General features: G+C 38.4%; 1 long non-coding RNA gene and 2 pseudogenes across 4 annotated transcripts in view; 1 reads left to right on the top strand and 2 right to left on the bottom strand.

Annotated features, from left to right (window-relative positions):
• LOC143665669 (uncharacterized) overlaps positions 1–9786 on the bottom strand; it is a 37483-nt gene extending 27697 nt beyond the window's left edge. For 3 of the 4 annotated variants that reach the window (XR_013167149.1, XR_013167151.1, XR_013167150.1), the window contains exons 1-5: positions 9586–9786; positions 9194–9288; positions 7916–8078; positions 7713–7794; positions 7233–7296 (exon numbers count right to left, since the gene is read on the bottom strand). This is a non-coding gene — a long non-coding RNA (uncharacterized LOC143665669). Of the gene's footprint in view, positions 1–6658; positions 6965–7232; positions 7297–7712; positions 7795–7915; positions 8079–9193; positions 9289–9585 lie in introns of those variants that run through there. The other variant, XR_013167148.1, reaches the window with a different exon arrangement.
• LOC143665382 (zinc finger protein 24 pseudogene) lies at positions 360–1435 on the top strand (annotated as a pseudogene).
• Positions 9787–10376: 590 nt separating the features above from the next.
• On the bottom strand, positions 10377–10824 carry LOC143665219 (ubiquitin-conjugating enzyme E2 C pseudogene; annotated as a pseudogene).
• Between the last annotated feature and the right edge of the window lie 3898 nt (positions 10825–14722).

Below are 14722 nucleotides of genomic sequence, written 5' to 3'. Positions count from 1 at the left end.
GAATGATCACATGTTAAGAATGTTTTTGTTCGTTTGTTGTTACTTTTTTTTAATTAATAAATAAAAAAAATTAAAACAACAACCCACAATTGGAGGTTTCTGTGTTTGCCGTGGCCAGTGAAGCTACTGGGATTACTGAGCTGAGGGTCTATGCCCTAGTGGGGGAAGGGCATGTGAGGCAGGCACTGGGCTGGGGGCTGAGGGTTGTGTGTGGGGGGGGCGGAGTGCAAAGGAGCCTGGCAGGGCCCCAACTCGGCATCCAGTTTATTGTATCTCAGGAGTGCCTGTGAAGAAAACAGAATTTTCCTGAGGCCTCTATCATGCCTTGATTGAATTTTCTTCAAGTATTATAAAAAAGGATGTCTGCACAGTCAGTGGAAGAAGATTCAATACTTATCTCAACTCCAGATGATAAATTCTGAGAGTGAAGCTGGAGGAGGATACTGGTGGCAAAGAGAGATCAAGCGTCCCTTGGAACCATTTTTCTGACCCAGAAGTTTTCTGATAGTTTGGACATCAGGATTCCATGGCCCTGTGAAGCTGTGAGTGGCTTTGCGAACTCTGCCCCCGTGGCTCAGGCCAGAGACACACAAAAAGAACAAATCTTGGTGCTGTATAGTACTGGAGCAGTGTGCTGCATCCTAAACCCAAGGAGCTGCAGACTTGGGTTTGACAGCATCATGCAGACAATGGAGAGGAGGCAGTGAGAGGATGTGGAGAGTGAGCTTGACGAACCCAGACAGCTGGTTTCTCTTCACGAACAAAGAATAGGAAGTGGTAGTAGAGGAGATAGTATCTCAAGAAGAAGCCCAGGGAATACCAAATTCCTAGCTTGATGCTGTGGAGAACCAGCTTAATGGGCATCCTGGGTGCTTCATTCCCTAGGCACCGTGCTGATGATGCTAGGACTGAAAATGGAGCACTACCTCCAAAGCAGGAGATTCCCTCAACAGTAGAATCTCATGATGTTGTTTCTGGTACTCTCGATATAAGCATTCCTCGAATTTTAAAATATGGAGAAAACGATTTCTCCAAGAGCAAGTTTGAAAGAAAGAGAAATCCCTCTCGAAAGAAACAACATATATGTGATGAATGTGGGAAATACTTCAGTCTTGGCTAAGCCCTTACCCATCATCAAATAATCCACAGTGGAGAGAAACCCTATGGATGTGTTGAGTGTGGGAAAGCATTCAGTAGAAGTTCCATTCTTGTACAACACCAGAGAGTCCACACTGAAGAAAGCCCTTATAAATTTCTTGAATGTGGGAAAGGCTTCAGCCAAAATTCTGGGCTTATTAATCATCAGAAAACCCATACTGGGGAGAAATCTGATGAATGTGTGTAGTATGGGAAATCCTATAATCAAAGCTCAAATCTTTTTAGACATCAGAGAAGACACAATGCAGAAAAACTTCTGAATGTTGTGAAAGTTTAAGAAATTTTTAAAAAGTCAGCACTAACATCTTTTTCTTCAGAAATGAAGACAACATTAAAACATGACATGATACATAGTAGTTTTGTAATCCACTGGGAAAGATAGGAAATCTTCACCCACCATTATTATTTTATCTTGAGAGAAATGGTTTCATTCCTGCCTAGAATCGGAAATTTTTTACTTAATTCAGGTGTTAATGGCTAAATATTCCAAGTGATGTTTATATTCTCCATTATTTTTCCAGATAATGAACTACCTGATTCTTTGTCCCTTTCTTAAAGTTTCCTTTTTAGACAAATACATTATTTCTGTGTTGCTCATTTCAATGTTCTTTGCAAATATACATTCCTTACCATATTAAAAGGCAACATAGAAATTATAAAGACTGAAAACCATAACTATCTTTTCAAAATTGGTCCGTTTCTCTCCTCTTATGTAGTTCAGAAAGTAGGAGATAAAAAATGGCTAACAGTCTCAAAGTAAAATGAGTTTTAAGATCTCAGATAAGAAGTGGTGGTGATAAACTATCAAAAAGTGAAAAGGACATCTAGATTGGGGAAGAAATATAAACACATTGATCTAAGCTTATCAAGAATTTATCTAAATGCAGATATTTATTGGCCTGCAGGAAAACTCAGAAACAGCTCATCCTATGTGTAATCTGAAAGCACCCCACTAATGAAAAGAATGTCCTTCCATTTATCATTAGAAAGCAGACAGTCTAAACAATAACCAATTGTAAAACTATGAATGTAGAAGTTACAACATTAGAGAAGAATTTGTGGACGACGGCAGTGTTGAAGGGCAAATGCCAACCTGAGGGTAATGGTCTGTCTTGGCTTCCAGAAAAACTACAGAGACATGAAGATGTAATTCATTATTATTTCATCTTCATCTTTGTTAAGGACAGAGAATTCCCCGACAGGTGGAATCAGGTTTGTTTGTTATTTTTATTTGTTTGGTACAAAAGGGTTGAACCCTAGGCTTAAAAAACAAAAATACAGTTATGCATTTATGAAACATTTTCTACCGACAAGGCACTGTGCTAGGTACTGTAATCCTACCAAAAGTAGTTGGACACTTCTTCCACTGTAAACCACTGGGGATCAGGTACAAAGTTGTTTCATATGAGTTAGCCTCGCCCCCACACCCATCTATAATTTTGAGGGGAGGTCGCCTCTGAGAATCCCAGAGCCATACTTCTTTTATCAGGATGTTGTATGGGGGTGGGCTCATCTCAAAGCTCTCTTTTCAGAGTTCTTCAAAGCTGGGTCTGAGATACAAACACAATGTGGAGGTTTGTGAGTCTTTTAAGTAGCATTGAGGTTGAATGTTAATGTTCTCTCTTAATGTTCTCATTAAGTTGAATAAATGGTTCTGTTTTAAAAATAACTAGCTAATTAGCAACTAATTTTATTAAATATCAGAACTGACATCTATATATTTTTTAATTTTCAGTCTTAACACATTTTTTTAAATGTATTAAAGTAACACATTGTAGTGGTAGGATTATAAACTCTCTCTCTGAGAGGCCCAAGTGCTGTGGTTCTATTTAGTGGAAAACTCTGGAAGTTAAAATGTAGAGTGGGTATCATTGTGTGGGAAAGGACCCATGTGAACAGAAATATTTCATGGTTCCTGGGATTTTGGTTACAGCTGGTGCTTGGATCAGATTCCAAAAGGGAAGGTGAGAGTTGCATGAGCCTGTTAAAAGCATAGTTATAAATGCAAGGCCAGCTGGTGGGGAAGTAATGCAGAGTGGAGTTTGTTTATAGATTTTCTGATAACTGTTATAAGGGATGTGCTTTATAGATAAAGATTTATTGAAGTATAAATATGTAGTAATGATATAATGTATTTTAAGTTGTACAAAAAAAATGGAGACACTTTTGTTTGGGTCTTTTTCTCTGTGGCAGAGAGGAAATACGTCAATGTCCAATAAAGCTATAAACTCCTCTGCCCTAAGATGAAAAACAAACAAACAAAACCCCACAACTGGAGCTTGGCTGAGCCGCCCCTCCCTTGCCACCAGCAGAGACTGCTTCTTTTTCCCACGGGGAAGCGTTTCCCACGACGCCCGCCATGCCTGTGGGGAGTGGTGCCCACCTGCGGAGTTGGGAAACTTTACTTACAGTCTTATGCTGTGTCCTCGGCCCTTCCACCTGCTCCAGACGGGTGTACCTGAGTGTGTCTGGTCACGGGTGACGCCCAAACAGTTGTTCCAGACGGTTCCTGGCTATTTACTAGTGGCTCTAGAGGACTAACGAACTTCTACACCTCCCTACGCTGCCATCTTCCAAAGTCATATTTTGAAAGCAGTTTATTGAAAATTTATTGAAGACTATAGATTCCGAGCCACATGTTTGGATAAAATTTCAGTTACTCTCCCCCCCTCCAAAAATATAAATTTTTCAGTTACCCCTATTAACAATACCTCTGTATTTTAATTCTCTAGAGACCCTGAATTTCACTTTGCTGCCCTCTTTTGAGCTTCTGATTCTATTCACCCTAGAACAAAATCATTATTCCTAGTTTATAGAAGAGAATCCTGAGGTATAAAAACATTTACATGGACATGTTAGCAGTTAGTTACTTCATTCTAAACACTGGGTTAACGTTCGTGGGAGCTCTGAAATCCCCTAGCAGTCTACTTCTTGTTCCTCTAAACAAGGTATTTCCTCCTCATAGTTTCTTTCTTAGACACAGCAATTATTGTTGCTGTTTATTTAAATCTGTGTAAGCTCATCTTTAGATGAATAGTGGTTCATCTTGGAGTCAGTGGTACTTTTTAAGTGCATGTCTGCAAAAACCATCTTTGGATGGAAAGTTCTGGTTAAAAACATCATCTTCATAAAACTGCTGAGGAATAACTAAACTTAGCAGGAAAGTAGAATAGCAATGTTGGCTATTTCTGCCTTTTTTTCTTCATAATTTTTATTTTTGGAAATGTAGAAAATAGAGAGAAGCACAAAGAAAAAAGAATCATCGTCCATATTCACGTCTGTTCTGAACTAATCACATTAGCATGTTTTCTAGACATTTTCTAAAGAAAAATTAGTCTATTTACATGCTCGTTATAGGAATTCAGATAACATAGAGTTGCACAAAGATGAAAGTTTAAAAATCACCCAAATCCGCCATCCAGAAATGATCACTATTAGCATTGGAATAATATTCTATATGTTCATCTGAGCACATGTACAGATAGAAAGAATATTTTTATAAACATGAGAACATGCTACTTTTTTTTTTTTTTTTTTTTTTTTTAAAGGAAAGACAGAGAGAAGGAAGGAAGGATAGAAGGAAGGAAGGGAGGAAGAAAGGGAAACATCTTTTAAACATTTTCTTGTTTTATTGTATTTTGTTTCTCCGTTTTTGTTACATGGGCTGGGGCCGGGAATCGAACCGAGGTCCTCCGGCATAGCAGGCAAGCACTTTGCCCGCTGAGCCACCGCGGCCCGCCAGAACATGCTACTTTTAACAAGCATATTACATTTAAATTCACTTGAATTTAACAGAAGAAAGAGAAATTGGAAATAAACTGCAGGAATTTTGAACTTCATATAAATATTTCTCTACCACAAGAGATATTATTTCCTGAAGACTTCTGGATACTAAGAGTAGAAGGCTAGATTCATAGTGCTTTTTAAAAAGCTGCGTTCAGTTGCATACATCCTCAATGGCTCCCTGCTTTGAAAGATGAAAACACTGGCACACTTACATACCTGCCCAGCTTCCCCTTCCCGCCAAGTTCAAACCGTTTTCCTTCTACATCGTAATGATCATTCTCATCATTTTTAGCAGGCACAGCTACTTATTGAGAAATCCTTTGTCTACACCTCTGCCAGCCTCAATGTTTTTCATATAGGGGAGGCAGCTGATCCTCATTCCCCCCACTGTCAAATTCCCACCCCAAAACTGCCACCACAATACTGTCTCAGCAGTTTTCTCTCTCCCTCCATCCCTCACCCTTCCCATTGAGTCTCAGATAAGGCCCAAGGGAAAGGAAAATGGAAAATGCCAGAGGATGAACAACCCCAGAATTCCACTCAGATTGGGAAGAAGCAGAGAAGCTGTGAACACTTACACATGAGTAATTTTGACCCTGTATGACTTTTTAGAACATTGGAATTTTCTGTAATGACAGAGAAGCAACTACAGAACTCAGATGATGCAACTGACTGCTGAGAACTTATTGAGGAAGTGGGGGGCAGAGGTCTAGGGAGAATAGGGTCAAGAGTGGAGAGCGATGAGAACTGCATTCTGTGTCCAGTGCCAAAGACACTGCAGAAAGACTGTACTCCCAGCTCAGAGCAACAAGCCAATCTTTACTCATCTCTCTGCTTTCAACACAGTTAAACAGAAAACTCAGTATTTAGAGCTAAACATCTGGCTCAACAGCAGGGAATATGTAGTTAATGGTAGTTCAGAGGAATTGCTGTGTTTGCAGCTGTTTCTTCTTGATAAAATAATTGTTGTTTCGAATAGGAAATTACATAGAACTAGATTTGAGTAAAAAAACGGTGTCTTAGCACTGCTTGATTTAGAGGTATATAAATAGGTTTTGGGAAAGGAAGGTATAACATTAAAAAGTAAGATCATTATAAATGGTAGATAAGCCAGATGTTGAAAGAGCAAATGGGAACAATGCCAGGGAAACGTGACATATGACTGAAGAGGCTCAGGTCACACATCAAATCAGTGACTACATGTATTTTCTAACCCTATTCTATGAAAAACACATCACTTAAGGCATGGTTATTTGTAAACCTGTTCCACCCAGATTAAAAGCTCCATTGTTACTGGTAAATCTGGTAGTAACTGCTTTGAATATGATTTAAAATATGTCAAAGGCCTTATACCAAGTACCACGTTGTAATTTACCTATGATAAATATTAACTGAAGGAAGGAAATAATAACTAAATGATGCATATATATATATATATATATATATATTTTTTTTTTTTTCTTTCTGTCTTTCTTTTACCTGTATCTGCAGAGAGCAGTTGAGAGAGTGTGGGCCCCTTGGGTCCTAGGGTAAGAAGGGAGACTTGGGGACTTGAACACCCATTGAGGGTAAGAAGAAGAAAGGGAGTCTGGGAAAGGGATTTCAGAACATGTTCCAGGCCCTCTCGCACCTGGCCTATGCATGAAGGTAAAATAAGATGAGTGTGGCTTGAGTTGGTTTTGTAGAAGCAAACATCAAGGCAGAGTTTGGAGAAAAAGATGTTTTATGAGGGATCAGTACTTGTGAGAAGTTGGGGATGAACATAGGTTGGGCAGAAGGAGAAGTGAAATCACAATGCTGGACCAAAAAAGGTGCGTCCAACCTTGCAGGGAACTCTGGAGAGAATAATACCCTAAATGGCCAGGTTTGACCCACTTGCCTCACTTGGTCATTGGATGCAGGCTGCTCCTTAAAGAGTGAGGCTTCAGGCAAAGCAACTCTGGAAAAAGCTCACATCTGGAGGCTGTCTTCTGGCCACACTCCCCACTGTTGAGCATCAAGGCCTTTGTTGAAAGGAGATCTGGGCAGGGAATTTTTATTTAAACAAAAAGGTTGAGAATGTGCCTTGTACAAGTTAACACCACTGAAGAGTAGAGCAACAGCAAAGGGGCATGCACATGTTCATTCCATCCTTATTGTATTTTCACTTTTTGTACATAGAAATATCTCTTTTCATGGAGGAAAGGAAAGACTGGGACACAGACATCATGGTGGAGAAATCCCTGGGTATCTGTTTTCCTCTTTTATTTCTTCACCTCCCTTCCCTATCCAGTTATCATTCCTCTTACCTTCTGCCTTGTCCACTTTAAATTCTGAAGGCTGGTGAATAGCTTCATATACATCCAGGGCCTTCTAATGGAGGTAAATTTCACAAATTACATTCATATATGCAAGGAAAAAGCAGTCAATTTTCTATAACTGATTTTATTATTCTCACAAGATTCTACTGGGTGGTGGGGTGATTTGGCAATGAATGATTTCTCAGTCTCTTCTGTGTTAAGCGACTATTCTTTAAGTAAATGCTTGATCTTCTTCTCAAGATGGAACTAGACATCCGAGAAGGCCTACCAGTTACCCATGGTGTAAGGGAGAGGCGGGGTTTGGAAACATGCAGTTGGCCTCTGAAGCCTTGGTACTCTCTGCTGAGGAATGACTAGTCTGGGTGGGTGGCCACAGGGCTGTAACTTGCTCCCTCTAGCCTTTCAGTGTGAGGGGCGTGTACCCATCACCTGAGTCCCTTTGTTTCTGGCCTTAAAGTTCCTGTTCACCTGGAACTCTTTCCTTTGATCCCACTCACGCTCTCAGCACCTCTGTAGACTTGTAGAACTCTGTGGGCTCCCAGTGGCACACCTGGAGAAATAGGCCAATATTGCAATGTTCTTGGCTTCCTCAAGATTTTCTGAATATTTCTAAAACCTCTACATCTGTTAGGTTTTTGAGGCTTGGCCATCAGAGAAGAAAGAGCAATCACCTGGATCTTGACTCTTTACCTTATTTGTTTGTTTTTTCACCTTACATTGGAGAGGTACAGGCCTTATTTTGTTTTGTTTTTTCTTTTTGCATTCTCTTCTTATCTGACCAAGACTTCTCCCGCAGCACTACCTTGTTCTAAACTCCAGCCACATGGACAAGCTCTAATAAAAGACAGAGTGTGAGGAAAGAAATGAGTATAGGATGTACAGCAGGGGAAAATATTTAAAAAGCATACCTTTTACTTTTACTGATCTGATGATAAATATTCCTATTTCTTTTCCTTTTAGAGTCACCACCTCCCTTTTATATGAGAAGAATAAGAATGTTGACCCTGAAAATCCCCATCTTCCTACCCATATATACGTGTATTATTATAAATATACATCCTGGAATTTCCAATGGAGCTCCACTTTCAGATATTACATCCTGTTTCTATGCTTCAACTGGATAATGTGCCCTTATTTTTGATATAGGGAGAATGGCTAGGTAATGAAGTTATAATGAAGATGCAAGAGCACAGAAAACTAAGAAATGTAAAGGACGGGTCTTTAATTACTTTGTAGAGTGTTAATTAATCTTCTTATAGTATTTTTATTATTTTTAAAACACATTTGCTTAATTAACAGACTTAAAACTAAATAATACCGTGAGAAGTTTCCTCCAAAAGAAATAAGAAAGGCAACCCAGATTATTCCAAATTATTTTATAATTTTCATTTTAGCCAGCTTGTGTATCATATTGTTTCTTGAATCATATAAAGTGTTTTTTTTTTTGTGGGAAAATCCATATGAATTTTTACTACATTATCTATAACTCTTTTACCAAATATAAAGTTAAATAATTTTTAAATGTTAAAAAACAGGTTTCACAATATAATACACTTGAAATAACATAGAAATTAATTACACACAAAATATCTGATACATAGAAACAGAGAACCTTAAACTAATCCTAAGTAATTAATAGGAATACTAAACTGCCAGGTTAATACACAACACAAAATTTTGTTCCTTAGGAAAGAAAAAGTTTTTTTTAAACTAACAGTTTGTCACAGAACACCTTTTAGAAGCAAAGCTGGACTCCAGTCCAATTTAAGCCCAACTGTTTAATTGACCCATCAAAAGAATAAATAAACTTAATGAAGAAATATTATATCATCATTAGAATAAGCAAAGGATTGCATCCTCATGCCAAATTAAAAAAAAATAAACACAATTTTTGTTTGTTAAATGCACAAAAGAACAATGAGGAAAGTATTGGGTGTTGGCCAACCTGCCTTTCATTACAAGTGGAGCCTGTCTGGTGAGCAGTGAAATGAATTTCTCTTCACACCCACTCTTGGCTTGGTTTAGCATTTGTAGGTGAGCCAGCCTAGATGAGCATCAGTGAATGAAAAAATTAGAAATTTTAAAAATCACCTGGTATCTGAAATAGCTCAGCAGTGCAAAAGAAAGGAGACTCAAGGAATAAACAAGAGAAAATTTATAGAAATAAATAACAATAGCAACAAAAATATTAAATACTTAAAAGTAAACTTAACCCTAAATAGGCAATAACTTTAGAAGAAAGTGATCAAATTTTACAGAAGTATGTCAAAGAAGACCTGAATAAAGAAATATGCCCTGTTCATGAGTGGAAAGATTCAATGTTAAAAAAAAGATCATATACTTATTGGTTATTTAGGAATATGCTGTTCAATTTCCACATATTTGTGAACTTCTCAGATTTTCTTTGGGTACTTATTTTTAACTCCATTCCATTTTGGTCAGGGAAGATACTCTGTCTGATATCAGTCCTTTTAGATGTATTGAGGCTTGTTACCTAGCCCAACATATGGACTATCCTGGGGAATGTTCCCTGTGTACTTGAGAAGAATGTATATTCTACTGTTGTCGGGTAGCGGGTTCTATAGATGTCTAGTTGGTTTAGATGGCTAGCTGGTGTAGTGTTAAAGTTTTCTATTTCCTTGTTGATCTCTGTCAAGTTGTTCATCCATTATTGAAAATGGGGTATTGACGTGTCCTGCAATGTTTTAATTTTTAAAAAACTGCCTATTTTTCCCTTCAGCTCTATTCAGTTTTTACTATATGTATTTTGAGGCTTTGCTGTAAGGTGCATATATGTTTATAATTGTTATATCTTCCTAATGGATTGGGCCCTTTATAATAAAATGTCATTCTTTGATTCTAATGGCAATTTTTATCTTAAAGTTTATTTTGTCTGATGTTAGTATAGCTTTCTAGCTGTCTTTTGATTATTGTTTTCATGGTATAATCTTTTTTCAAAAAACCAAAATTGATTTATGTGATATTTTCATCACAAGTTCTCAAAAGAGATAATTTAAAAAATGGAAAGAAAACCAACATAATGCCACAGCTAAAGTCAGAGCACTAGGAAGAAGTAAAGAACATCTAAGGAAAAAAAAGGGCCACCTCAGGAGAGAGGCTGCATAGCCTGGGTCAGGGTTCTTGGCTGGAGACTTGCTTTGAGTAGGTTTCTTGCAGGTATTTCTTAAAGGCTGTAGGGTTTTTCAAGAGCTCAGCAGTGTGTGTATTCAAAGGGTTATCAAATGTTGAGTTCTCCCAGCGGGGTCTAGATGGAGAAGAGGATAATCTTGATATCACACAGGATGGGCCACTTTTCCTTCAGAATGTCCAAACAGATGTTACCCTGGATGTCCATGTCAGATGACAGCAGGGCATAAGGAACTTTACCTAGGATGTGTTAAAGGGTAGCCACTGAGGAACTCCAGAGAGACCTCAGACCTTCATATACCACGCAACCTGTTCCATGGATGGTCCCTATCCATTTGAAAATGTTGTCTAATTCAGGGAAGGCAGAAATTCCTTTGTCACATTTTGTAGCCTCCTGTCCAAAGAGTCGCAGGTGATGCCTCCATTGAGCCATGCCCCTTTACAGGTGGCAGCAGTGTGGGCAGTGGTTCGATTACAGTCCTGAGAGGCCGTCCAGGCTGCATCAGCTAGAGAAGGAGCTGCGAGGACACCACTGCAAACTGCAGTAGCCTAGATTCTTGAGGACGGCTGTATAAAGATATAACATTTACAATATGACTGTATGATTGTGAAAACCTTGTGTCTGATGCTCTTTTTATCCAGGGTATGGACAGATGAGTTAAAAAAAATATATGGATAAAAATAAATAATGGGGGGGGAATAAGGGGTAAAATAAATTAGATTGCAATACTAGTGAACAATGAGAGTGAGCGGTACGGGGCATGGGATGTACAAGTTTTTTCATTTTTCTTTTTATTTCTTTTTCTGGAGTGATGTAAATGTTCTACAAATGATCATGCTGATGAATACACAACTATGTAATGATACTTTGAGCCATTGATTATATACCATGTATGGCCTGTATGTGTGTAAAGATTAGTCAATAAAAATATTAATAAACAAAAGAGTCCTTTGGTGTATAAACTGTCCTTGAATTATCCTATTTTGGGTATTCTATGTTTTCCATTTGACTCCTGACCAACACTTGCTAAATGAATATATACATTGACTCCATGACAAGAGAGAGAATGCTAGTATGATACAAAGGGTCAAGGACCCAAGCTGTACCATATCTTTAAAGGAATTGTAGAAATTTGTGCCACCATGGTTCCTTGAGAGATTAAGGTTGATAATTCCTACCATGTCTTCATTTAAATCGCCTACTGATATCATGCAAAAACTGGGTAGGTGAAGGAGGATAAGAGGGATTATCGCAACAGTAGATTTCTCACGAGGTGGTGATGGTAATTGTAGCTGCAAATTTCTGAAGCAAATCAACACAGCAAGCATCTATCTAACAAATGCTTTCTTTTGCATTTCGATCAGTAAACAAATAAGGGACAGTTTATATAGCAGAGACAAGAGTATAACAATCTGTAGAACAGGCTCCACGTCTTGTTTCATCATCCGTGACAGAGGAGTAGGCGTGGGTAAGTGGTGTTCACTTTTTGTCAGGGCGTGTGTCATTTCCTTTAAAGGAGATCTAGGTGCAGATACCATACACTTATCTTGTTCAAGCAAAAATAGTTAAAAATTCTGGGAAAAATTGACCAAGTTACAATTCAACATCACTCTCTGTTTTCAACAAATCAAGTAGAAAAAATAAAGATGTAGAGCATACAAAGGACATAAAAATAAACTTTATTATACAAAAATATAAATATAAGCACCATATAGGTAGTGAATACTTACTTTTTTCACACTGCCATGAAATATTTACCAAAAAAAAATGGTTCATGGTTCATATTTTAGGCCAAAAAGAAAATATTGCAAAGAATATAATTTGTACTGGTTATATTTTTTATCACAAAAATGCAGTAAATTCTAACCACTTTGAAATTGAAAAAACACTATCGTAAATGACTTTGGGGTCAACAAAGAAAATAAAAATGGAAATTACCTATCATGTGAACATTAATGATAACGAAAGTACGACTACATAAAACACATGGGAGTGATTCCTGTATTTAGAAGTTAATTTGTGGTATAAATGCTTTCATCATCAAAACCATTTTTTTAGAAATGAGCAACTAAGCACATCCATCTCAAGAATCTAGGAAAATAATCGCAAAATGAACTTTAAAAATTATTAGAAATAAATAAAAGTTTTAGACATTAATGAATTAGAAAAGAGAAAAAAAATCTATAAACCCCCAATTGTGATTTTTTTCATCTTATTAATACAGTATTTATTTGTCTTCTCTCTGTCAAACCCTGAGCCTGGGGAGGCCTAGGAAAAGCACCCAGGGCAGAGGAGGCATGGGAGAAAAATGATTACAGGAGGTGCAGACAGCTCCTTCACAAGGCGAAGAGGATGGGAGAGGTCACCATCGGTCAAAAGAGCCCCATGGCCCCCGAGGGGCAAAGCCCAGGACCACGCAGGAGAAGAGCTGTTGCTTCAGAGAAGGGTTCCTGGCAGAACCGATGATGAGGCTCGAATGCAGAGCCCAGCCCAGCCCCAGCCAGCACCCCAACGCCCCAGCAGGTGAACTTGGCGACTGTTCCCGCGTTCCTGGAGGTGCGGCTGGTTTGGGAGGTGCAACTGGGCTCAGGGAGGTTGGGACGTGGGGCTGCCCAGCTGCTGCGGGTCATCTGGCAGTATCTTGGGTCTTTGCAACAACACAATGGAGAAAGGTGAGCTGGGCAGTGGACAGGTGCTCCTCACCAGGCAGGGAGAGGACACCCACTGGGTGCAGGTCCACAGTTTCCGGGGTGGAGGGGCTGTGGGGGCAGAAGGCTCCCAGGGCAGAGAGACAGAGGGAGAGGGCAAAAGGTGACTTTTAAAAATTATGTTTTAGATTTTTGGTCCTTGAACTAGTTCTTTATAAAATCTAGTGTAATGACAGACATAATTTGGTCAAAGTTTCTCTTTCATTGACAAACTAGGATACATCTATGGCCTTGTATATTACATATACATCTATGGCCTTGTATATTACACACATATATGTATATATATATATATACACACACACACGTCATAATTGTTCTCAAAACACAAGAAGTTTAATATTCAGTGTTTCCACTTGATAGCATTCCTGCTTCATTCACACATGTGGTATTTGAATAATTCATATATGCCAATTTGAAAGTATTATGTACACCAGAATAGTCATGTTTTACTCCTGATCCAATCTTGTGGGAGCAGCCATTTCTTTTAATCCCTATTCAGCACTGTAGGCTGGAACCTTGATAAGATTATCTCCATGGACATAGAGTTAGATATATTGACCAATGGAATCGAATAGAGTGTACAGATATAGACCCTTTCATCTATGGACCTTTGATCTTTGATAAGGCAGTCAAGTCAACTCACCTGGGACAGAACAGTCTCTTCAATAAATGGTGCCTAGAGAACTGGATATCCATATGCAAAAGAATGAAAGAGGACCCATATCTCACACCCTATACAAAAGTTAACTCAAAATGGATCAAAGATCTAAACATCAGGTCTAAGATCATAAAACAGTTAGAGGAAAATGTAGGGAAACATCTTATAAATCTTATACTTGGAGGTGGTTTTATAGACCTTACACCCGAAGCAAGAGCACTGAAGAAAGAAACAAATGGGAACTCCTCAAAATTAAACACTTTAGTGCATCAAAGAACTTCGTCAAGAAAGTAAAAAGACAGCCTACACAATGGGAGACAATATTTGGAAACAACACATCAGATAAAGGTCTAGTCTCCAGAATTTATAAAGAGATTGTTTTAACTCAAGAACAAAAAGACAGCCAATCCAATTACAAAATGGGAAAAAGACTTGAGTAGAGGCTTCTCAGAAGAGGAAATACAAATGGCCAAAAGGCACATGAAGAGATGCTCAACTTCCCTGGTCATTAGAGAAATGCAAATCAAAACCACAATGAGACAATAAAAAATAAAAAACAAAACAAAAACCACAATGAGATATCATCTCACACCCACCAGAATGGCCATTATCAACAAAACAGAAAATGACAAGTGCTGGAGAGGATGTGGAGAAAGAAGCACACTTTTTCACTGTTGGTGGGAATGTCAAATGGTGCAGCCACTGTGGAAGGCAATTTGGCGGTTCCTCAAAAAGCTGAATATAGAATTGCCATATGACCCGGCAATACCATTGCTAGGTATCTACTCAGAGGACATAAGGGCAAAGACACAAATGGACATTTGCACACCAATGTTTTTAGCAGCATTATTTACAATTGCAAAGAGATGGAAACAGCCAAAATGTCCATCAACAGACGAGTGGCTAAACAAACTGTGGTATATACATACGATGGAATATTATGCAGCTTTAAGACAGAATA

Source organism: Tamandua tetradactyla, chromosome 21 (assembly GCF_023851605.1).
Source record: "Tamandua tetradactyla isolate mTamTet1 chromosome 21, mTamTet1.pri, whole genome shotgun sequence".
Classification (NCBI taxonomy): domain Eukaryota; kingdom Metazoa; phylum Chordata; class Mammalia; order Pilosa; family Myrmecophagidae; genus Tamandua; species Tamandua tetradactyla.
The sequence above is the reverse complement of the archived record's forward strand: the minus strand, read 5'-3'. Positions and strand labels throughout refer to the sequence as shown.